This window comes from Papaver somniferum, chromosome 5 (assembly GCF_003573695.1).
Source record: "Papaver somniferum cultivar HN1 chromosome 5, ASM357369v1, whole genome shotgun sequence".
Classification (NCBI taxonomy): domain Eukaryota; kingdom Viridiplantae; phylum Streptophyta; class Magnoliopsida; order Ranunculales; family Papaveraceae; genus Papaver; species Papaver somniferum.
In genome coordinates, this window is record NC_039362.1 from 37,984,843 (window position 1) to 38,011,569 (window position 26,727).

The 26,727-nt window shown below is 36.0% G+C and overlaps 1 long non-coding RNA gene across 14 annotated transcripts; it reads right to left on the minus strand.

Moving 5' to 3' along the window:
* Positions 1-696: 696 nt before the first annotated feature.
* Positions 697-6,733, minus strand: LOC113281409. 14 transcript variants are annotated; one of them, XR_003326111.1, is made up of 9 exons: positions 5,916-6,731; positions 4,986-5,111; positions 4,171-4,517; positions 2,770-4,068; positions 2,592-2,650; positions 1,976-2,104; positions 1,754-1,890; positions 1,506-1,582; positions 697-1,398 (listed from the first exon to the last, which is right to left on the minus strand). It is a non-coding gene; the product is annotated as an uncharacterized LOC113281409 (long non-coding RNA). The 14 variants fall into 14 exon arrangements; XR_003326109.1 differs by adding an exon at positions 5,414-5,479 and having other exon boundaries at positions 1,754-2,104; positions 2,592-4,068; positions 5,054-5,111; positions 5,916-6,733; XR_003326105.1 differs by adding an exon at positions 5,414-5,479 and having other exon boundaries at positions 1,754-2,104; positions 2,592-4,068; positions 5,916-6,733.
* Positions 6,734-26,727: the final 19,994 nt, after the last annotated feature.

Sequence of the window (26,727 nt, forward strand, 5' to 3'; positions counted from 1 at the left end):
GCTCGGCTGCACCTCGTCCCGTCCCGTCGTGCATTTTTAATTTGGAGTTGTGGGGCTTCGCCCCACCTCATCGCGATACATTTTTGATTTGATGTGGTCGGCTTCGCCTCGCCTCGCCCCGTCTGATGTATTTTTGATTAGGTGTCCGTCCCCATGCATTTTTGATTAGGTGTGGCTCGACTGCGCCTCGTCCCGTCTCGTCGTGCATTTTTGATTTGGTGTTGCGGGGTTTTGCCCCACCTCATCGCGATACATTTTTGATTTGGTGTGGTCGGCTTCGCCTCGCCCCGTCCGATGTATTTTTGATTAGGTGCGGCTCGGTTGTGCCTCGTCCCGTCCCCATGCATGTTTGATTTGGTGTGGCTCGGCTTCGCCTCGTCCCTGTCCCGATGCAGCCTTGCCCGTCGCTTAAGATTTTTTATTTGGTATGGCTCGGCTTCGCCTCGCCCCGCCCAATGCATTTACAAAACATGAGGTTATGCTTATAGTTACGGATACTCGGTCAAAAGCATTTACAAAACAACCATCCAGTTAACCAATAAAATAGAAGCAGCATTTGCACAACATGTAAGTAATAGGTTATGATTACTTAGCAGCAAAGAAAATAAAATCACAAAAAGGAAAACAAAAAAGATAAAAAGAAGAATTATCCCCGTACATAGATCTCAATATATATACCCGCCACTTGAGTTAGAATTGAGTCAGCGACTTAAACCCTTTTAGTTGCATCGATATATAACTTGTTTGAGAACAGGGGGATACAAAAGAGTAAACGTATTTTACAATTGTAATAAATTTTCACAATGCAGTCCATCAAAATCAACTAAAATATAAAGTAGACTACCAACACGGTCAATCAGGAGTGAAGATTGAACCTTAATCTCTTAGCAACAAAAAAACAACTAATTTATGGTTGCAATAGTGGTACTAAGTGATGATGAAAACCATTGCTGGAGAACGCTCTTTCCAACTGAAATTGTTGCCAATGTCAGCCTACAACTTTACTGCACAAATTTGAAATTCAACATAACAGTACACTCTGCCAAACCTGTAGATGCCCAAATCCTAAAACTGAAATATTCACCTGCAATTATTAATTGCAAAAGAGATATACCTTTAGTAAGCTATCTGCAAGCTCCTTATTCTATGGATCCCCTTTCAAGTCTCGTGTTCCTTAGGCTTCATTATATTCACCCCATCCATAAGAAAGAGCCTATCGCAGATGCCGCCATTATTTATTCTTAAGTTGATGGACTCCAACCAACTTTAGTCTTCACACATATTGGTATCTCTATGTCATATGCCAGTATATACTGAATCGATGTCTCTTCTTAACAATAGATTGTGACGCTGGAATAAACATGGGAGTTTGGCATCACTGGACTGTCCATCATGTCCCTGTTGCTTGCATATGTTTACGGCTAACCGTTATTAATTTATCAACATCGGAATTGAACTGTCTCGATGCTTATTTTGATTTACATGAGCTTCAGAATTTTGCATACCTTGTTTAATGCCTCTTGTCGCCGAAGCTTGAGCTGAATACCTCATTTGTTGTGCAATTAATTTTTTTCTATGAGACCTGGCATTGCATAAGAACACAATAGAAAGTAAAATGTTTAATACGCACCCATACTCTAATATTCATTAAAACTATGCAAGATTTCCTATCAGGGTAGAAGATAATAATTTAGACACATGCCTAGGAAGCGATCAACGAAGTTACACCTAATTAGAGCAGCCAGATCATTACCTAGGGACAGAATCATAAACTTGGGATGCGTATTGATACTCCAAGGGACACCCACCTGACTAACAACTCTCAAATAGAACTCATTGCAAGCTAGCTGGTTCTGACGACTAAGAATAGTCTCAATCTTGCCGTCGAAACTATGTTATATCAAATCGAAATAATAAAACACTCTTCCGTTTTGGGAATGCTGATAGAGTAACAACATAACAAAGGCACAATTACCAGTCCGTGGCAGTTTCGATGGTCCATGAACACTTAACTTCTTTCATGCACTCAGTGGTGACTATAATTGGATGCAAATCCATGAAAACTGCTCAACGATCACAGCTCCAATTCAACCTCTGATTGTCCCTAAATACAATAAAACACTTATAAACAAAACAATAACCTGTTTTATGAATTCCCCAATAGGAATTTTTAAAAACCTAACATATTGTAATCTCATAACATTACTCTCACACATGTTTCTGAAATCAATTAAAACAATTACTGCAATAATCAAAGTTATATACTTTAACTGATGCCAAACGCTAATAAATTGAACACCAAAATTTGTAAAATAGAAGAAGAGGATTTTCTTATGCGAATCACAAGCTAGGAAATCGTTAATGAATTAATTTGAGAGTAGAAAATCTTGGACATTTTTTCAGCAAGAAATACAGACAAGTTTATATATAAAAACACAGCGACTGATTATATAAAGCCTGCTAAAACAAAATTCAGGCAGCTTCGTGCTTAACAGAAAGTTGATAATACAATCAAATTAGAAAAAAAAACTGCAGTTCGTATGTTTTTTGTTTTTTTATCGACAGTTCATATGTCTATGAGGAATTCTTACCGTGCTAGATCATGGGGAAGCTTAAACTCCAAATCCATCTGGGTCTCCCATGAACACAACTGTCGACATTAAACGATGTTATATTCCATCAACAAACCTTATAATTGAACCATCAGAAAAAACCAAACGCAAATCGAATACTACTGAACCCTAAACCAAAAATCCAAATTTGAATTACCGGTTTTGATTGCGCCGGAAATTCACGAAAAGAAGATTAAAGAGTTCGATATATAAAAAAACTCTACTGATTAATGACATTTCAACTGATTTGAATCAAATTTAAAAATCCCCAATTACAGCACAGCTCCAAAAATCCCCAATTACTGTTTCTCGGTGTATGAGATATGAAATATGGACTTTGACGAAATCCCCAATTCCAGCACAGCCCCAGATTGTTGTTTTTCATTAAGCTGATTCGATTGAAACGGATAAACATCTGAAATTAGGGTCGAAGGTTAAAGAGAAAAGAGGAGATGATTGTAGGGGGATAATATAATTTATCCCCCTACAATTATATCATTATAAAAAATGCATTAGCATCGCTATCTCCTTGGCTTAAATACACGCAAAAGCTTTGGCAATCGAATTTGGAGGAATAGGTCTGTGTCTATAATCACCACATCCTTTTGAACTTTAACCAAACCTTGTCAGCACTTCTTAAGCTTAGTAAAAGGAACAATGTCATAATGGATACATAAATACCTTTCCATTACATATGACAATTACATTTTAAATTGATACCAAATCACTATACTGATAAAGAAACACTGGCTAGGTTGATTAACTCAAAACTAAAATTATAACAATTATGCATGTCAAGAGGTTCAATATTGCAATCAGTTGTATCTTTTGGGTAAATTTCCGCTTTCAAATTATAGTTCTAAAAACTTCGGTAATACAATGTTATCATCTGGGAGAAAGTGGAACTGATTCTACATTGAAACTGCAACTCACCAGTATACCACATGGGCAGAAAATCTTACAGCCTACGTACACTGCCTAGAGGAAGCGGAAAGTGTGGGATGTGATCATTATCAAAATAATATTAGTTGCAAGTTCAAAACCATGTACTTAATTCAATGCATCCGTTTCTATCCGCAGGTGAGGTTCCAAAAGATTTTAGTGATTCACATGAATTATTATGCTCATATGAAATATAAAATAAGAAATCTTAAGAAACAAAGCAGCAAGACAAAGGAATCGATATGCACGTACCTTTAGCGCATCAATATGGACACAAAATAAATTGTGTGCTTCACAATATAGAGGGTGGTTGTCAAGCGCAATCCATACAACCAAACCACTGTTATCTTTTGAACTCTATTCACTTATTAAAGAAACTGATTTTGCCCTTATATGAATTTATTCTCAGGAACATCTAGCTCCTCAACAACTTCAAAAACTACTTATATGAGTACCTCAATGTTATCTTGGATTTTCCATCTATAGCATGCTCAAGAATCTAGTATTGGAAGTCCTGCACAAAAACATAAACCTTTTTGTTTATAGCAAAACGTAAAAGCACAAAACCAATTTAAAGCCGAAACACAAAATAAATTTTACATAGAGTAAGGCTTACCTCAGAGGATAGTCTAGAAAGGCAGAATCATCATGTCGAATCCAAAGAGGGAATTTTAATTAAGTATGCTTTCTTCACAGCCCCATAATGGACAACATCACACATCAATCCCCCATCTGCTAAACTGAACTGAGCATATCTACCCATTCCGTAAGGAAAGTTCCCAGAGTACCACCATCCCTGCCAAAGATTCGAGAATGATAGATATAGATACTAAAAGAAAACCCAGATAAGTTAGTGGTGCCAAAATCTGTAGGTCTTTTCTAGGAATGGAAGGTCTTCCACAATCAAACGTTCACGGATCAGTCTGGATTATCAGTAGGGGCCAGGTGTCTGTTGTGCTTGCTCTGTAATGGCAGGAACATATAAGTCAGAGGATGCTAATTCCAGTAACCAAAAAAAAAAGGATTCTTAATCCAGTAACCAAAAACAGGATTCTTAACAAACAGTAAGCTCGAGACATTTATCGAGCTCCATTGACCAACTTTCGTAGAGAGAAGCCTGAAATTGTGATGTACAGGACCTCTGTAGAAGATGATGTATCGATTAACAAAGTGGTTTATGCGCATGCAAACTGAAATAAGTTAATATATATTACATGTCTAACTGCACTTGTGTGTAAGGGCGACAAAGATCAAATAGACAAAATCATGTTTAAGTGGTATCTTCCCCTTTCCCCGCTCATGACACCTCTCTAGCGAAGGACAAATGAAAAGAACATATTCCAATATACATCAGCGCTAGTAATTATACGACTGGAAAATGCAATTTGGGAATGCATATTATGACATTGGGAAGAACTTAATAAAAACTACCTGATTGGGTACATAAAAATCCTTCATGCTTCATTGATCTTCCTAGTATGTTCCTGAAGGGTACTCACCACTTTCTGTAGTAACAGTGATTAAACTGGTGTTGCTGCTCACAATGACTTCTGATACCTGTCAAATAGATAAAACTAATAAGCTATGTGAATCTTAAGAACGCCAACAAATAAGAATTGTAGATGAAAACTTCTATTCGTATATCTATAAACTGGTGCACTGAATTGAAGCCCCTTGCATCACTGAATTGCGATTTCTTCTGTTATAAACAAAGAATAGGTCTTACCCACATTCGGATTCAACTAAAAATTGAACAAACAAACTAAAATCTCTCAAAAGCAAAAATTCCTTAACCATCTGAAAAGACATAAACTGAAATCCAAAACCTTAAACTAACAAAGCACGGAAATTATCATCACCATAAACATAGACCTCAAGCCCACGACAGTCAGTTCTCAATTCTGACACTCCTTTTTCAAGCTTCTCTGAATCAACATGAGTAAGGGAATTAGATGACATACATGTAAGATTAATATTGCTAATCTGATTGTTGAGTTCGTGGTATTCTGAGATTGTGAAACCTGCTTATTAAAAAAAAAAAAAAAACTTCTTGGGAAAGATAACCAGTCTATATATTGTATCTCACTTCCTTCCTCCTCAACAATCAATCAAAAAGCTTAATCGAACAAAGAAACATAAACAAAAATTGAAACTAATGTAATTCCGGCAACAATATTTCTATATACATCTTCTTCTTTGCCGAAGTTTATTCGATCAACTTTCCCTCAAATCCCAATAACACATAAATAATCGTTATAGTCTAGTCTAATGTAGTTACACTAATTCGAAAAACATAATTTAATGAATACAGTAAAATACATTGAACAAAATAAACAATCGAAGTATCTAGTATTTTCACACCTGCATGATCAACCTGAGGGCCACAATTTCGAGAAATTCGTGCATCAACCGAGAAATCAATCACAGAGCAATCAGGACAAATCAAGAAACCTTAACTCCAATTTCACCAGAAACCCTAACTCCAATTTTACCATTATCATCTTCTCTGAACTGTTAATTCGAGTCAAACCCAAACCTACTTCAATCAAAACCACTTCAATTCCTCGATGTTTACTCTGAATCTGCTTCTCTGAATTCAACAGGATAATCGAAAAAGATTACCGAAATCTAAACAGAATTCGCTCAGATCACCAAACCTAATATCAATTCTTCTGGACAGAGCTCGTCACCAACATCTCAAAACCTAATTCAGACAAAACCCAATTCCAATTCCTCGCTATTAACACCAGTATTATCAGAATCATCTTCATATCTCAATCCAAACCCTAATTTAGAAAATTTCCATCAATTCCTTCTTCTCGATATCAACAGACCACCATCAATTTCTTCCCCATATACTCTGCCAACGGAATCAGACAACGATCTTCTTTATCATTAAATTCTCGATCTCGAACCCTCGGTGTTACAATTCTGTGAGAAGTCGAAGAGAAAAGAGAATTGGAGATTCAATGAAGGAGATATTATGTTATGTTTCTGCACTCATCATGATTTTGCAGCCATTAATGATTTGTTTCTAGGGTTTGTTCCAAGATCTTTCTCTGAATTTTTTCTCTCGTACATGTTTTTTTTTTCCGGATTTGTTTTTCTTTTTTCTCGGATAAATATGTTAATAAATAGATTTCTTTTTTTTTGTGAGGGAGTTCCTTTTTTTTCTCTCCTTTGAGGAAAAGTGAAACGGAACAATTCTGTGAGAGGGTGACGGTCATCGTTCAACGTGGAGCCTAAGGAGCTTAGGATTTTAAAGGAATTAGATAAGTGGGAATTGGATAAATGCCCCTGCTATACCCTTACCAACTTTAATTATACCCCTACATTCTTAAAAGGAAATCTATTCAATGATTATTACCAAATTTAACCTTTCTATAATGTTCCCAGCGAATGAAAAAACAATCGGTTCATTTCTCTTTTCACTCTTTTCAGAATCAGATCTAAATGTTCTCTCTCCCCCTCCTTTTCCGGTCACAACCATCACCACTGTTTCTGGATTCTCCGCCTCTTTCAACCATCACCACCATAACCTTTACCTCTGCCATTACTACAACTACCACCTCCGCCGCCGCAAACAGATTAGCCACTCAAGAAAATCAATTTATACTTATTTTTCGTTCATCATAATCTACTAATTTGAAAATAATAAGAAAAATCATTATTGGTTGGCTTGGATTTTATCGATTAAAAATGGAGTTTACAGACAGATTTTCAGAAGACGTTTCTTATCTTGGAACCAGATTCAGAGAATGATTTTTGAAATTGGTTTTCGAGTCCATAGTTTTGAGTTAAGTTCCAGACTACTGATAACATTTTCAATTTTCAAATCTGAAAAATTAGTGATATGGATTGGAAATCGATTTTTGAAGAAAGATAGATGGAAATATTAATATCAATCGACATGAAGATTAAACCGAATGGTAAACAATTGATTAAGTGTTTATGCTAGATTACACTTGCTATGATTTTGATTTTCATTCAATAAATTTCAGTAAAACCAATTTCTAGTCTTTTCATAATTTACTATATGATTGTGTTTCTAGTGTTTATTGGTAATATTTTAGTTGATTAATGCTCATTATCGTTTGTTTTGGTTTTCATAATGATTATGCTTGTTAATGAATTTGTACATATCTATTCTAAATTTGTTGGATGACATATTGTGCATAGTAGTGTTGGTGGTGTTGGTTATAACAAAAGCCAGAGTTGGTAGGGGATAATGGTAGGAGTAGTGGGTACCAAGGTTGAGATGGTGGTCGTGGAAGTGTGGTTGTGGTGGTGGTGGAGGAAGAATACAAAAAACACTGCCCTCGTGCAATCATGATAGATGGAGACAGTCATTGGAGCTAACTTGGAATTGTGTTTATAAGTTGCAGGTTAGAAGAGAGTTTCATGGGCTGATTCTGAAATGCTAATTAGGTAACAGATCTTATACTTTGTGGTTGGTTAGTCCTTATTCCTTGAACCAAAGTATGCGTACTTTGCTGATCAGGAAAACCGGAACTAAAGTCCGCATACCAGTACGCGCACCATCGGAAGTCCGCGTCCCGTGAAAATCTACTGGAGTTTGTGAATTGAAAACAAACTTATTCCGGGTACTTAAGTCCGCGTACTTAGGTTGGTTATTTTCTGAAAACGATTATTCGTGAACTTAAACTTATATAAACTAAGGAATGCATATTTGCAAACCGTGGCTATAAAGTTCATGAATCGATTCGAGTGAATCAAATCGTTTTTGCTTCGATTGTGTCTTGTATACTTCTATAAGATCTAAGTAATTGAAAAACTCTCTAACTAGTTCATTTGAGTCATTTGAACTAGTTATGGTAAAGAAGAATATGGTTGATATGAAAGTGCTCATATGGCTAACCATTTGGTTAACTATTGTTTAACCAACTAAATGTACATGTTTGGGTACGGTTACACAATCCTAGAAACGTGCATTTCATTTGTGTGTAACAAGCTAAGTTTTCGATCTAACGGTTGAGAAATATTAGCTTGAATCTAATCAGGTTTTCATCTAACGGTGAATATTGAATGCTTTGTTACGAAGGTAACTTAGATTGCAAACCCTGTTTTGAAAGACTATATAAAGGAGAACTCTAGAAATTGGGAAACATAATCCCTACACCTCATGTGTGATACTAGTTGTATAAGCTATAGTTGATTCTCCCTTAACCTTAGGTTTCTACCGAGACCCTGTAGGTTAACGACTTGAATACTTCATTGGGATTGTGAAGCCAGACCCAACTATTTTCTTTGTAGTTGTGTGATCTGATCTTGTTGTTTATATCGTACTAAGTACAATCGTAAGATTGGCTTGAGATTGATTTCTCCGGTAGGCAAGATTAAAAGAAGTCGCAAACATCTTCGTCTCATCGTTTGTGATTGCGCAATATCTTCTTTCGCTAGTCGATTAAGATTATTGTGAGGTGATTGATAATTCTAGGGTGTTCTTCGGGAATATAAGTCCGGGTTATCAATTGGTTCCTGTTCACCTTGATTTATCAAAAGACGGAACAAAAACTCATAGGTATTTCTGTGGGAAACAGATTTATCTATTACCGTACACTAGTCTGTGTGATACAAATTTGTTTATTAAAGTCTTCGACTTTGGGTCGTAGCAACTCTTAGTTGTGGGTGAGATCGGCTAAGGGAATCAAGTGCATAGTATCCTGCTGGGATCAGAGACGTAAGGAGCGCAAATGTACCTTGGATCAGTGTGAGATTAATTGGGATTCAACTACAGTCCAGACCGAAGTTAGTTTGTAGTAGGCTAGTGTCTGTAGCGGCTTGATACAGTGTGTGTTCAATATGGACTAGGTCCCTGGGTTTTTCTGCATTTGCGGTTTCCTCGTTAACAAAACTTCTGTAATCTGTGTTATTTCTTTTTCGCATTATATTTTGTAATATAATTGAAATGTCACAGGTTGTGCGTTTGAATCGATCAATTGGGAAATCCAACCTTTGGTTGTTGATTAAAACTGATTGATCCTTGAACATTGGTCTTTGGTACCGTTCAAGTGTTTTCTCTTGTATTCAATTAGACTCGCAGATTTCTATTTGCTTGAGTAAGTATTGAATCGAGAAAGTGAGATATAACTCTTTGATATACTTTTATTAAGATTGAGTCTGACTGTCTAGTTGATTCTTTTAAAAATTATATTGGAGTTAGTTCATACAGATTTCTAATCGAAATATTGGGTGTGGTTGTTGTACCCCTGCTTTTTCAATTGGTATCAAAGTAAGGCAAACACGTTTAAAGTCCTTATAAGTTTGTGTTTCTAGCGATATGACTTTATGGACAGTAGTGTTATCTCAATAAATGCACCACCAGATCCAGGGATTGCAGAATTTTCTTCTATGAATGATTTAATAAAATCTGTAAAAGAAATTCTATCTAAACCTCCACCAGGTTTAAAATCCATTGAAGTGTTTCAGGACTTGAAAAGAAACTTGAAAGTCTATCTTCTGATGTTGATTTATTTCTCCAGAAAGAACAAGAGTCTCTTGACTGACTAAATCAAGTTATGATGAATAATATTCATGTTGAGGTTGATATTGATTTGCTAATCAGTGAGTGTAATACTCCTCCTCCGTGTAATCCAACTAGTTTTAACAAATTAACGAATTACAAGAGGAGTTTAAATCTCAGTTATCCGGGTACATCACCTCAAAGGATGAATTGATTCATTGCTCAATCCCTGATACTTCGTATCAAGATAGTAGCATTGTCTTCTGTCATGAAGAAACTAGGACGTCTCTTTTTATCAAAAGAGTTTCCCTTCACAATACTAAAAACTATCTGTAAAAACTGTTCTTTATAAGATGGAAAACGAGATCAGAAACACAAATTCTTTTGGGTTCTCTTGAAGTTCTGTGATAATCTTATAAAGACAAGTCCTCGGGTGTATCTCGCTGCTAGAAAATTTGAGAGTTGTTGGAAAGAAACGTTCTCTTGGTGCCATGGTATGCACGTTGTGATAAATCAATGAGTATTTTGTCATTGAGCTTTGCTTCAACTTCATTATCCCCTTTACTGTTTGCACTAAAAAAACATGCCCTTATGTCAGACATGTAGTTCAAATACCTTGAGGTCGTGGGAATGAATCTTGTTCCAATTCGAACATGTCATGTTCGTGTACCACCGCGTGTCTCTTAAAAAATAATTTTTCTTTTCTCCTCGTTCGTTTCACCATTCTTCTTCAGTTCGAGAACTCAAGAGAAAAACCAACTGTTCACGTACTAAAGTCGTATCACTCAAAAGTCTATCTACTTTATCTCCTATCTTGAGACAAAAGTCGTATTTCTATATAGACTTTGTTTATACACATTTGCTATTTCGAGCCGAGTTTATCTCGCTTATCTATTTCTCGAAATATGTGTTGGTAAGCTTTCGCTTTGGCCAAGTTCATCTTTACTAGTGAAGAAAGTCATATTAGTTTCAATTATTTGAAAATCACTTTGACGAAAAATAGCTTGTGAACAACAACTATATAACGTCCTCTAAGAATATTTCAATGATTGAAATGAGAGTTTAGAATATATAACCTTGGAAGGATATAAACATTGTGTGGTAACATATACGTGTGCAAGTCCTTATTCCTTGAACCAAAGTATGCGTACTTTGCTGCTCAGGAAAACCGGAACTAAAGTCCGCGTACCAGTACGCGCACTGTCGGAAGTTCACGTCCTGAGAATTTCTGCTGGAGTTTGTGAACTGAAAACAAACTTATTCCGGGTACTTAAGTCCGCGTACCATTATGTGTACTTAAGTTGGTTATTTTCTAAAAACGGTTATTCGTGAACTTAAACTTATATAAACTAAGGAATGCATACTTGCAAACCGTGGCTATAAAGTTCATGAATTGATTCGAGTGAATCAAATCGTTTTTGCTTTGATTGTGTCTTGTATACTTATATAAGATCTAAGCAATTGAACAACTCTCTAACTAGTTCATTTGAGTCATTTGAACTAGTTGTGGTAAAGAAGAATATGGTTGACATGAAATTGCTCATATGGCTAACCATTTGGTTAACTACTGTTGAACCAACTAAGTGTACATATTTGCGTATGGTTACACAAACCTAAATAAACGTGCATTTCATTTGTGTGTAACAAGCTAAGTTTAAATCTAACGGTTGAAAGATATTAGCTTGCAACTAATCAGGTTTTCATCTAATGGTGAATATTGAATGCTTTGTTACTAAGCTAACATTGATTTTAAACCCTGATTTGAAAGTATATATAAAGGAGAACTCTAGCAACTAGGAAACCTAATCCCCACACCTTCTGTGTGATACTAGTTGTATTAGCTAGAGTCGATTCTCCTTTAACCTTAGGTTTCTTCTCGAGACCCTGTAGGTTAACGACTTGAATACTTCATTGGGATTGTGAAGCCAGACCCAACTATTTTCTTTGTAGTTGCGTGATCTGATCTTGTTGTTTCTATCATGTTTGAGTACAATCGTAAGATTGGCTTGAGATTGGTTTCTCCGATAGACAAGATATAAAAGAAGTCACAAACACCTTCCTCTCATCGTTTTTGATTCCGCAATATCTTCTTTCGCCAGTCGATTAATATTATTGTGAGGTGATTGATAATTCTAGGCTGTTCTTCTGGAATATAAGTCTGGGTTATCAATTGGTTCCTGTTCACCTTGATTTATCAAAAGACGGAACAAAAACTCGTAGGTATTTCTGTGGGAGACAGATTTATTTATTACCGTAGACTTTTCTGTGTGATACAAATTTGTTTATTAAAGTCTTCGAATTTGGGTCGTAGCAACTCTTAGTTGTGGGTGAGACCAGCTAAGGGAATCAAGTGCGTAGTATCCTGCTGGGATCAGAGATGTAAGGAGCGCAACTGTACCTTGGATCAGTGTGAAGTTGATTGGGGTTCAACTATAATCCAGACCGAAGTTAGTTTGTAGTAGGATAGTGTCTGTAGCGGTTTAATACAGTGTGTATCCAATCTGGACTAGGTCCCGGGGTTTTTCTGCATTTGTTGGTTCCTCGTTAACAAAACTTATGGTGTCTGTGTTATTTCTATTTCGCGTTATATTTTGTTATGTAATTTAAATATCACAGGTTGTGCGTTGAAACGATCAATTGGGAAATCCAACCTTTGGTTGTTGATTGAAATTGATTGATCCTTGAACATTGGTCTTTGGTACCTTTCAAGTGATTTCTCTTGTATTCAATTAGACTCGCAGATTTCTATTTACTTGAGTAAGTATTTAATCGAGAAAGTGAGATATAACTCTTTGATATACTTTTATTAAGATTGAGTCTGACTGTCTAGTTGATTCTCTTAAAAGTATATTGGAGTTTTTCCATACAGATTGCTAAGCGAAATATTGGGTGTGGTTGTTTGACCCCCACTTTTTCAATTGGTATCAGAGCAGGCAAACACGTTTAAAGACCTTACAAGTCTTTGTTTGTAGGAATCTGAGTTTGTGGAAAGAATCTCATCTCTGGCATATACGCATACCAAGATGCCTTCCAAAGATTTTAACTATGCCTAATGTCTTGGGATCACCTCAAAGGATTATTCCTTAGCTGATTTTTCCGAATCCCGAGATAGAAATGCAGTTCTATCAAATGTTGATATTTGTCCCTCTAATAAGACATTTGACACCATCGCAAAAGCTGAAATGGAGCTTACCAGAATCTCAAAAAATTATACTAAGGCTATTGATTTTCAGAATCATGCTCAACTTATTGATGAATTTGAAAAGTCTCTTGGTCGAGAACGGGAACTCTATAATATAATTCAGTCCTTCTCTAACAATATCGAAAAACTTATTCAAGAAACTACTCTACAGCACGAAAAGATTAGTGTTCTTGAGGATATTATCAAGGAATATTCAATTAGAGAAAAACGTTTGATCGAGCCGCATTCATCAGATCTAAACAGACTTCGTGTCGAAAAAGAGAAACTAGGAGCATCATTTTTTCTAGCCCAAGAACAGCGCAAATCCTTGAAAAAGGAAAACTCTGTTTTGAGGAAAAATTCTTATGTACCGACTAATTATCAATCTGAATTACAGCACATGAAGAGATGTTTTCCAAAAGAAGTTTTTGTCAAGAAAGGATCACATGACTTGCAAACTTCTAATACGGCTAGGAATTTAAAACAGGTTCCAGTTAATGTCTCTCCTCCACGAACCTGTTCATTCTTTGGGAAAAAGAATCATCATGTTATTCATTGTTTTGCTAGGAGAAAACAAATTTCTAATCTTCATAATTTTCTTCTTTCTACTATCAATGGAGTAAATCGTCTGACGACTTCTACAGTAAATCTCGTGCCCACAGAATACCAGAAACCTTATAACAATGATCTCTCTTCTAGAAATCGTCACATGTTACAAGTTCATCTCAATGGTATAAATTCTTATGCCACTAATGAACAAATTCCCTGTGTTTATAAGAATAAGTCTGGTAAATCTAAGTTTAGGAAATGGATCTCTCTGTACCCTGATCCTCTTGAACCAATCTCAAGAGGTCCTAGATTTTGTCCTCAGAGAAATCCTTCTGATGGAGATGTTAAAAAGGTTGGTTCATACTAATCTGGGATGAAAGTCAACCGAAGAAGGGAAAAAAACACAATAGGAAAACTTTCAGATGATGTGTACAACTCTTTCCTCAATGATCGTAGTGGGATTACTTCTCACTCTACCACCTGATTCCAGGTATCCTTATCCTTGTTTCTAACTTGAGAGATGCAAGGATGATGGTTGAAAAAGACTCAAGTGTGTTGTATAATATTTTTTGTTGTTTGTGTTCTTTTGAAAAAGTGGGGGTCTAACAACCTCACCCAATATTTCGATTAGCAATTTGTATGGACTAACTCCAATATACTTTCTAGAGAATCAACTAGACAGTCAGACTCAATCTAGATAAAAATTTATCAAAGAGTTAATATCTCTATCTCTCGATTTGATCTTTACTCGAGCAAATGGAAATCTGTGAGTTTTTATCAAATACTAGAGAGATAAACTTGGATGGTACCAAAGACCAATATCCAAGTATCAATCAATTTAAATCAACAACCAAAGGTTGGATATTCTAATTGATTGATCTTAACGCACAACCTGTGATACTTCAATTATCTAACAAAATATAATGCAGAATAGAAATAACACAGACACCGGAAATTTTATTAACGAGGAAATCGCAAATGCAGAAAAACCCCGGAACTTAGTCCAGATTGAACACCACACTGTATTAAGCCGCTACAGACACTAGCCTACTACAAACTAACTTTGGTCTGGACTTTAGTTTAACCCTAATCAATCACACACCGATTCAAGGTACAGTTGCGCTCCTTACGTCTCTGATCCCAGCAGGATGCTACACACTTGATTACCTTAGATGATCTCACCCACAACCAAGAGTTGCTACGACCCAAAGTCGAAGACTTTAATAAACAAATCTGTATCACACAGAAAAGTCTTCGATAATAGATAAATCTTTCTCCCACAGATAAACCTAAGAGTTTTTGTTCCGTATTTTGATAAAATCAAGGTGAACAGGAACCAATCGATAACCCGGACTTATATTCCCGAAAAACAGCCTAGAATTATCAATCACCTCACAATAATCTAAATCGTATGGTAGGGAAACTAGATATTGCGTAATCACAAACGATGAGACGAAGATGTTTGTGATTTCTTTATATCTTGACCAATTGGAGATATAATCTCAAGTCAATTATTCAATTGAACTCGTACGATAGAAAATGACAAGATCAGATCGCTCAACTACAAGAGAAGTAGTTTCGTCTGGCTTCACAATCCCAATGAAGTATTTCAGTCGTTAACCTACAGGGTCTCAAGAAGAAACCTAAGGTTAAAGGAGAACCGACTCTAGCAAAACAACTAGTATCACACAGGAGGTGTGGGGATTAGTTTTTCCAGTTGCTAGATGTCTCCTTTATATAGTTTTCAAATCAGGGTTTGCAATCTAAGTTACCTTGGTAACGCAGCATTCAATATTCACCGTTAGATGAAAAAACTGATTTAACCAACCTAATATCTTTCAACCGTTAGATCAAAACTTAGCTTGTCACACACAAATGAAATGTATTTCATTTAGGTTTGAGTAACCGTACCTAAACGTGTACACTTAGTTGGTTCACAAATAGTTAACCAATGGTTAGCCATATGAGCACTTTCATATTAACCGTATTCATCTTCTTCACAACTAGTTCAAATGACTTCAAAAGAACTAGTTGAAGAGTTGTTCAATTGCTTAGGTCTTTATGAATAGACACAATTGAAGCAAAATCGGTTTGATTCACTTGAATCAATTCATGAACAATATATCCACGATTTTCAAAGATTGCATTCCTTATTGATTTATTGTTTAAGTTCATGAACTTCCGATTTGAGAAATATAACCATCTTGGGTACGCGTACGGGTACGTGTACCATAGCTACTGGATTTGAGTTTAGAAACTCAGCAGAAATTTTTGGTCGAAAACTTCCGTGGGTATGCGTACGGGTATGCGTATCTAAGGTGACTGGTTTAACAGTTTTCAAACTTACAAACTCAGCAGAAATTTTTGGTTCGAAAACTTCCGGTGGTATGCGTACGGGTACGCGTACCCAACCTGTCTCCTTCACCAATACCGTATGCACACACTTGGTTCATGGCACATGGATTTATACACTAATGTGCGAACACACTATATGCTTATATCCATAGTTGGTTACGTAATCTCAACTCTACATTTCAATTATTGAAACATTCTTCTATAATGTTATAATAGTCGTTATTCACAACTATCGTCATCAAAGCTATTTTCAAGATTGAAACGTCATCATGACTTTGGTCACGGGTTAAGATGAAAAGCGGTTAAAGCGAAAGCTTACCAACACATATTTCGAGAAAAAGATAGGCGAGTAAACTCGACTCGAAATAGCAAATGTGTATGTATGAAAACTATCATACTTATACGACTTTGCCTTAAGAATAGGAGATAGAGAGGTAGACTTTTGAGTGATAGATAAGTTCAAGTCTCCACATACCTTTTAGTCGGATGAAGTTCCACTGGTTCCTTGAGTAGTTCTCCGTCTTCGTAAGATGATCGTCGTGGAGTCTGGAGCTCAACTACACTTAACTGTCCTAGTCCGAGACTTAGCTATAAGTAGTCTAGAAATCAAGACATATATTTTTGACAAATAAACTTGACAAACATGCTTGAGATAGCAACGCATGCGAGTTCGACTGAGCAATGCTCTAACAATCTCCCCATTTGTCAATTTTAGTGGCAAAACTATCAATACATATGGATTATAAAATAAATAAAACTTTGTAGCTTCTCGTCCACATGCTTGATCTCCTTGGTGCTTCAACATTACTCGAAAACTTTGTCTTTTCCAAGTACTCTCACGATTCCATAGATGTTCAATTCAGCATCATAGTTGTTGAAGATCCGTAGCCATAACAATGAGAAAACAAAAGATCTCGATCATTGTTATACAGTGTCATAGTATTATTACACAGTATCAAAGTTCTTATATCGCAACTTCGACAACAATACTATGGTGATATGTATCACTCCCCTTTAGTCAATACTTTCATCTCAACATGAAAACCACTCGCCCTTACATAATGATCCGTAAAACACGTAAACCATATGTATTTGTAGTATGAACTACATATTAATTCTCCCCCTTTTTGTCAATAAAATTGGCAAAGGTACGAAAACGGGATCCTAATGAAATTTCCACGGAGATGCTTCAAGACCAAAGAAAAGTACATATCAACTTTGTTTAGATGCAATCAAATAGCCGAAGCTAAATGCGTTCATCAAGGAGTTTATAAAGATACAAGATAACTCCTAAAATATTCCACAGCCGCATTCCCCGCAAAGATATGGAAATTAAGCGCAAGTTCAAAAGAACTCTCCCCCATTTGATGTAATTCCCGTAAGAACAACAACAGCGACCTTACTTTTACAAGAAAATAAGGATTCCTTTGGACACCAAAAACCATAAAATAAATGATTTTGTATCCAAAATTCTCAATTAAACTAATCACAAGAGAACCCATGATTAGTTCAATCGGAATACACAACCAAATTAATCACAAACGAATTCACGATTTGTTTAGTTGGAAATGCTCACATAAGAAGACTTATGGAGCCGCACAATATATACATAAAATATGGATCAGGGAAAATCAATATTGCGGAATATACAAAGATTCATTCTTCCATCACTATTTGCATAACGACATATAATAGATAATCCTCGTAAACAAAAGTTCATCCTATCTTCCATCAATATTTGCATAATGACATATAATAGGCTTAAAACTTTTGTCATGTCAAAATTTCATTCATTCTCTTATCAATACATGCATATCGATATATGAAAGTCATAACTTTTGACAGGGTATGGGACAATCATAGTTCACGGATGCAAACACACATATCCCATAACATATTGCAATATATAAAACCATAAAGATTAATACTGCAAAAATCAATCTTTGTCCTTAGAAGGTATAATCAATCTTTTTCGCACGGAGTTACACCAAGAGTGGTTACCAAAAGTGTATATAAAAGATTTTCTTAACAAAGAAGAACATACAAAGTCATTAAAGACCATGTATCATAGTTCACATAAGATGATTGTGAACATTAAAGAATCCCATAACAATGCGTACTACTGCCCATTCTTGAATTTCCTTCTTTGTGATTCACCAACATCATTCTTGTAAAAGCTACAAATGATCTTATAATAGAATTACTCCAAGAATTCAAGTGCCCAAGTCCAGTAGAACAAGTATGACGAAAGAGAGAAAACACTCAAAAACAAGATACGGGACAAAGACCAACCTCAACTCATTCACATTTAGGATTTCTCATCTCCATTTTGAAGATAATTCAAAGAGGAAGAGAATGCAAAAAGAATGAGGTCATTCCGAGTTCGGACGAAGAAGTTACGGTCAAAATTTTTTTACCGAATATCGACGTCAAGTATGCATGCGGGTTTGCAAACGAATTTTCGTATCCTGGAGAAGTATGCAAACGGGTATGCGTACCTAAACCCCTGGATTTTGATTTTAAATGATGTTATGCATACCTGGTATGTGTACCATGTAGCCCAAATATCCCGAACTATTATTTTCAAACCTAAACATTTAAGAACCTTAAACACAAATCAAGTTAGGTAGAAAAGAACGATAAGAAAGGTACGTGAATCATTATAAGTTCTCTAAGCAAACAAAAGCACAAATCTTGCTCAAGTTTATAGACATACCTTTATAGATGAATCCAATTGAATTCTACAGCCTTACCAAACATAATTTGTGCGCCCCAATTTCCGTGCTTCCCTCACCGTATACATAACAGGGCATTCCTTAGTGAGGATGCACTTAAAACACACTAAAGTTGTGTTGAGGTGAACAATGTCTTGCTCCCCACAAGTGACTTCTGGATTATCATGAAAGAGATCACTTTTAGAACCTTTCACATCCAAATCCATCTTTCCAAAGAACTCTTTAAGTTCCAACATCATGGATACTGCCTTCTCCATAGTCATGGAATTTTCTGGGAGATCATTCCTTTTCACACTCAAAGTGTCATTGAATTTCTTTGGAACCCACTTATGAGTGCGTTTAGAAACAACCGAAACCTTCTTCCCGTTACTCTCTTCAAGATTTCTCGAAAGAGGATTGGATTTACTATTCTTTTGCAAGTTAGTCTTTCTCCAACTGGGAACATCGGATCTTGTCTTCGTCTTTACGAAGTTATCCTTTTGATAACCATTACGATTATGAAAAGGATTCGTATGACGTTTATAGGCAAAAATAGGTTTATCATAACACTGATTCCTTTGCCTAAAGGTTGGACAGTTACAACCTGTAGCATTAAGGGGATTAGCCTTAATATATGATCTTGGTTTCACAACTTATTGTGATGCCCAAACAAGAACATCATGAAGTTTCTCATTCCTTATACGGAAACGACATCTCCTTTCTAGGTGACCTTTATTTCGGTAATAGTGGCAAACATAAGGAATGTTCTTTCCTCGATCCGTATGTGCTGACTTTGGAGGTTGATATACTTTGCTCTTTCGAACCTTAATTGCCGGTGAAGGTATTTCACTTTTGCCATCAGTGGAAACCTTTTCTTGAGAAGAATCACTAGCCTTGAAAATTTTACCTCTTTGCTAATACTTGGAGCATTTACTCCCTTATAGCCCAATCCTCGTGTATCACGATGATTTTTACTTACTCCTAGCACAGTGGTTAATTTTCTTGAACTGGTATTGAACTTTTTCAAGTCATCTTCCAACATCTTGATTTATCAAGAGCAGCAGCTAAATCAACCTCAAGGCGTTTTTCTCGAGCGAGACAAGCACTTTCGCTGTCATCAAAACTAATTTGTTGAGAGTTAAACCCTGCTTCAGATTCTGCAAGTTTCTCTTCCAACAAAAGTACTTTTGATAAAGATTATCACATTCAAGTGACTTCATATGTAGGTTTTCCTCAGAATCATTGAGGATCGATTCGTTAGAACGATTCGAAAAATAAACACCTGCGTAACATCTTCTCAATTTCTTATTTTCTCGACAGAGAGGAGTCAGAAGAGGTGAGACATGAGAAGTTGTAATCTTCTTCATATTCCATGAATCCAAAAACTTAACATACTCTGAGACTTCCTCATCAACATCTCTATCAATATCTGAATCACCTTCATCAGAAAGTTCATCCAAATGTTCTTCTAGGAGAGTTTCCAAATCGAAAATTTTTACATCAAGAGAATGTTTAGATATTGACTTAGATGTGATAGTTCTCTCAGGTGAATCCAAGCTTTTAGAATCATCTGGTAATTTCTGAACTGGTACGTTATTAGAGATAGACTCGTCCATAATCAGATCTCTACAAACACAGACTTATAAGGTCTTCAACGTGTTTGCCTGCTCTGATACCAATTGAAAAAGCATGGTCTAACAACCTCACCCAATATTTCGATTAGCAATCTGTATGGTCTAACTCCAATATACTTTCTAGAGAATCAACTAGACAATCATACTCAATCAAGATAAAAGTATATCAAAGAGTTAATATCTCAATCTCTCGATTTGATCTTTACTCATGAAAAAGTGGGGGTACAACAACCACACCCAATATTTTGCTTAGCTATCTGTATGGATAAACTCCAATATACTTTCAAGAGAATCAACTAGACAGTCAGACTCAATCTAGACAAAAAGTATATCAAAGAGTTTATATCTCAATCTCTTGATTTGATATATACTCAAGCAAATAGAAATCTGCGAGTCTTTATCAAATACTAGAGAGATAACTTGGATGGTACCAAAGACCAATATCCAAGTATCAATCAATTTAAATCAACAACCAAAGGTTGGATATTCTAATTGATTGATCTTAACGCACAACCTGTGATACTTCAATTATCTAACAAAATATAATGCAGAATAGAAATAACACAGACACCGGAAATTTTATTAACGAGGAAATCGCAAATGCAGAAAAACCCCGGAACTTAGTCCAGATTGAACACCACACTGTATTAAGCCGCTACAGACACTAGCCTACTACAAACTAACTTTGGTCTGGACTTTAGTTTAACCCTAATCAATCACACACCGATTCAAGGTACAGTTGCGCTCCTTACGTCTCTGATCCCAGCAGGATGCTACACACTTGATTACCTTAGATGATCTCACCCACAACCAAGAGTTGCTACGACCCAAAGTCGAAGACTTTAATAAACAAATCTGTATCACACAGAAAAGTCTTCGATAATAGATAAATCTTTCTCCCACAGATAAACCTAAGAGTTTTTGTTCCGTATTTTGATAAAATCAAGGTGAACAGGAACCAATCGATAACCCGGACTTATATTCCCGAAAAACAGCCTAGAATTATCAATCACCTCACAATAATCTAAATCGTATGGTAGGGAAACTAGATATTGCGTAATCACAAACGATGAGACGAAGATGTTTGTGATTTCTTTATATCTTGACCAATTGGAGATATAATCTCAAGTCAATTATTCAATTGAACTCGTACGATAGAAAATGACAAGATCAGATCGCTCAACTACAAGAGAAGTAGTTTCGTCTGGCTTCACAATCCCAATGAAGTATTTCAGTCGTTAACCTACAGGGTCTCAAGAAGAAACCTAAGGTTAAAGGAGAACCGACTCTAGCAAAACAACTAGTATCACACAGGAGGTGTGGGGATTAGTTTTTCCAGTTGCTAGATGTCTCCTTTATATAGTTTTCAAATCAGGGTTTGCAATCTAAGTTACCTTGGTAACGCAGCATTCAATATTCACCGTTAGATGAAAAAACTGATTTAACCAACCTAATATCTTTCAACCGTTAGATCAAAACTTAGCTTGTCACACACAAATGAAATGTATTTCATTTAGGTTTGAGTAACCGTACCTAAACGTGTACACTTAGTTGGTTCACAAATAGTTAACCAATGGTTAGCCATATGAGCACTTTCATATTAACCGTATTCATCTTCTTCACAACTAGTTCAAATGACTTCAAAAGAACTAGTTGAAGAGTTGTTCAATTGCTTAGGTCTTTATGAATAGACACAATTGAAGCAAAATCGGTTTGATTCACTTGAATCAATTCATGAACAATATATCCACGATTTTCAAAGATTGCATTCCTTATTGATTTATTGTTTAAGTTCATGAACTTCCGATTTGAGAAATATAACCATCTTGGGTACGCGTACGTGTACGTGTACCATAGCTACTGGATTTGAGTTTAGAAACTCAGCAGAAATTTTTGGTCGAAAACTTCCGTGGGTATGCGTACGGGTATGCGTATCTAAGGTGACTGGTTTAACAGTTTTCAAACTTACAAACTCAGCAGAAATTTTTGGTTCGAAAACTTCCGGTGGTATGCGTACGGGTACGCGTACCCAACCTGTCTCCTTCACCAATACCGTATGCACACACTTGGTTCATGGCACATGGATTTATACACTAATGTGCGAACACACTATATATGCTTATATCCATAGTTGGTTACGTAATCTCAACTCTACATTTCAATTATTGAAACATTCTTCTATAATGTTATAATAGTCGTTATTCACAACTATCGTCATCAAAGCTATTTTCAAGATTGAAACGTCATCATGACTTTGGTCACGGGTTAAGATGAAAAGCGGTTAAAGCGAAAGCTTACCAACACATATTTCGAGAAAAAGATAGGCGAGTAAACTCGACTCGAAATAGCAAATGTGTATGTATGAAAACTATCATACTTATACGACTTTGCCTTAAGAATAGGAGATAGAGAGGTAGACTTTTGAGTGATAGATAAGTTCAAGTCTCCACATACCTTTTAGTCGGATGAAGTTCCACTGGTTCCTTGAGTAGTTCTCCGTCTTCGTAAGATGATCGTCGTGGAGTCTGGAGCTCAACTACACTTAACTGTCCTAGTCCGAGACTTAGCTATAAGTAGTCTAGAAATCAAGACATATAGTTTTGACAAATAAACTTGACAAACATGCTTGAGATAGCAACGCATGCGAGTTCGACTGAGCAATGCTCTAACAATCTCCCCATTTGTCAATTTTAGTGGCAAAACTATCAATACATATGGATTATAAAATAAATAAAACTTTGTAGCTTCTCGTCCACATGCTTGATCTCCTTGGTGCTTCAACATTACTCGAAAACTTTGTCTTTTCCAAGTACTCTCACGATTCCATAGATGTTCAATTCAGCATCATAGTTGTTGAAGATCCGTAGCCATAACAATGAGAAAACAAAAGATCTCGATCATTGTTATACAGTGTCATAGTATTATTACACAGTATCAAAGTTCTTATATCGCAACTTCGACAACAATACTATGGTGATATGTATCACTCCCCTTTAGTCAATACTTTCATCTCAACATGAAAACCACTCGCCCTTACATAATGATCCGTAAAACACGTAAACCATATGTATTTGTAGTATGAACTACATATTAATTCTCCCCCTTTTTGTCAATAAAATTGGCAAAGGTACGAAAACGGGATCCTAATGAAATTTCCACGGAGATGCTTCAAGACCAAAGAAAAGTACATATCAACTTTGTTTAGATGCAATCAAATAGCCGAAGCTAAATGCGTTCATCAAGGAGTTTATAAAGATACAAGATAACTCCTAAAATATTCCACAGCCGCATTCCCCGCAAAGATATGGAAATTAAGCGCAAGTTCAAAAGAACTCTCCCCCATTTGATGTAATTCCCGTAAGAACAACAACAGCGACCTTACTTTTACAAGAAAATAAGGATTCCTTTGGACACCAAAAACCATAAAATAAATGATTTTGTATCCAAAATTCTCAATTAAACTAATCACAAGAGAACCCATGATTAGTTCAATCGGAATACACAACCAAATTAATCACAAACGAATTCACGATTTGTTTAGTTGGAAATGCTCACATAAGAAGACTTATGGAGCCGCACAATATATACATAAAATATGGATCAGGGAAAATCAATATTGCGGAATATACAAAGATTCATTCTATCTTCATCACTATTTGCATAACGACATATAATAGATATAATCCTCGTAAACAAAAGTTCATCCTATCTTCCATCAATATTTGCATAATGACATATAATAGGCTTAAAACTTTTGTCATGTCAAAATTTCATTCATTCTCTTATCAATACATGCATATCGATATATGAAAGTCATAACTTTTGACAGGGTATGGGACAATCATAGTTCACGGATGCAAACACACATATCCCATAACATATTGCAATATATAAAACCATAAAGATTAATACTGCAAAAATCAATCTTTGTCCTTAGAAGGTATAATCAATCTTTTTCGCACGGAGTTACACCAAGAGTGGTTACCAAAAGTGTATAAAAAGATTTTCTTAACAAAGAAGAACATACAAAGTCATTAAAGACCATGTATCATAGTTCACATAAGATGATTGTGAACATTAAAGAATCCCATAACAATGCGTACTACTGCCCATTCTTGAATTTCCTTCTTTGTGATTCACCAACATCATTCTTGTAAAAGCTACAAATGATCTTATAATAGAATTACTCCAAGAATTCAAGTGCCCAAGTCCAGTAGAACAAGTATGACGAAACGGAGAAAACACTCAAAAACAAGATACGGGACAAAGACCAACCTCAACTCATTCACATTTAGGATTTCTCATCTCCATTTTGAAGATAATTCAAAGAGGAAGAGAATGCAAAAAGAATGAGGTCATTCCGAGTTCGGACGAAGAAGTTACGGTCAAAATTTTTTTACCGAATATCGACGTCAAGTATGCATGCGGGTTTGCAAACGAATTTTCGTATCCTGGAGAAGTATGCAAACGGGTATGCGTACCTAAACCCCTGGATTTTGATTTTAAATGATGTTATGCATACCTGGTATGTGTACCATGTAGCCCAAATATCCCGAACTATTATTTTCAAACCTAAACATTTAAGAACCTTAAACACAAATCAAGTTAGGTAGAAAAGAACGATAAGAAAGGTACGTGAATCATTATAAGTTCTCTAAGCAAACAAAAGCACAAATCTTGCTCAAGTTTATAGACATACCTTTATAGATGAATCCAATTGAATTCTACAGCCTTACCAAACATAATTTGTGCGCCCCAATTTCCGTGCTTCCCTCACCGTATACATAACAGGGCATTCCTTAGTGAGGATGCACTTAAAACACACTAAAGTTGTGTTGAGGTGAACAATGTCTTGCTCCCCACAAGTGACTTCTGGATTATCATGAAAGAGATCACTTTTAGAACCTTTCACATCCAAATCCATCTTTCCAAAGAACTCTTTAAGTTCCAACATCATGGATACTGCCTTCTCCATAGTCATGGAATTTTCTGGGAGATCATTCCTTTTCACACTCAAAGTGTCATTGAATTTCTTTGGAACCCACTTATGAGTGCGTTTAGAAACAACCGAAACCTTCTTCCCGTTACTCTCTTCAAGATTTCTCGAAAGAGGATTGGATTTACTATTCTTTTGCAAGTTAGTCTTTCTCCAACTGGGAACATCGGATGTCTTCGTCTTTACGAAGTTATCCTTTTGATAACCATTACGATTATGAAAAGGATTCGTATGACGTTTATAGGCAAAAATAGGTTTATCATAACACTGATTCCTTTGCCTAAAGGTTGGACAGTTACAACCTGTAGCATTAAGGGGATTAGCCTTAATATATGATCTTGGTTTCACAACTTATTGTGATGCCCAAACAAGAACATCATGAAGTTTCTCATTCCTTATACGGAAACGACATCTCCTTTCTAGGTGACCTTTATTTCAGTAATAGTGGCAAACATAAGGAATGTTCTTTCCTCGATCCGTATGTGCTGACTTTGGAGGTTGATATACTTTGCTCTTTCGAACCTTAATTGCCGGTGAAGGTATTTCACTTTTGCCATCAGTGGAAACCTTTTGTTGAGAAGAATCACTAGCCTTGAAAATTTTACCTCTTTGCTAATACTTGGAGCATTTACTCCCTTATAGCCCAATCCTCGTGTATCACGATGATTTTTACTTACTCCTAGCACAGTGGTTAATTTTCTTGAACTGGTATTGAACTTTTTCAAGTCATCTTCCAACATCTTGATTTATCAAGAGCAGCAGCTAAATCAACCTCAAGGCGTTTTTCTCGAGCGAGACAAGCACTTTCTCTGTCATCAAAACTAATTTGTTGAGAGTTAAACCCTGCTTCAGATTCTGCAAGTTTCTCTTCCAACAAAAGTACTTTTGATAAAGATTATCACATTCAAGTGACTTCATATGTAGGTTTTCCTCAGAATCATTGAGGATCGATTCGTTAGAACGATTCGAAAAATAAACACCTGCGTAACATCTTCTCAATTTCTTATTTTCTCGACAGAGAGGAGTCAGAAGAGGTGAGACATGAGAAGTTGTAATCTTCTTCATATTCCATGAATCCAAAAACTTAACATACTCTGAGACTTCCTCATCAACATCTCTATCAATATCTGAATCACCTTCATCAGAAAGTTCATCCAAATGTTCTTCTAGGAGAGTTTCCAAATCGAAAATTTTTACATCAAGAGAATGTTTAGATATTGACTTAGATGTGATAGTTCTCTCAGGTGAATCCAAGCTTTT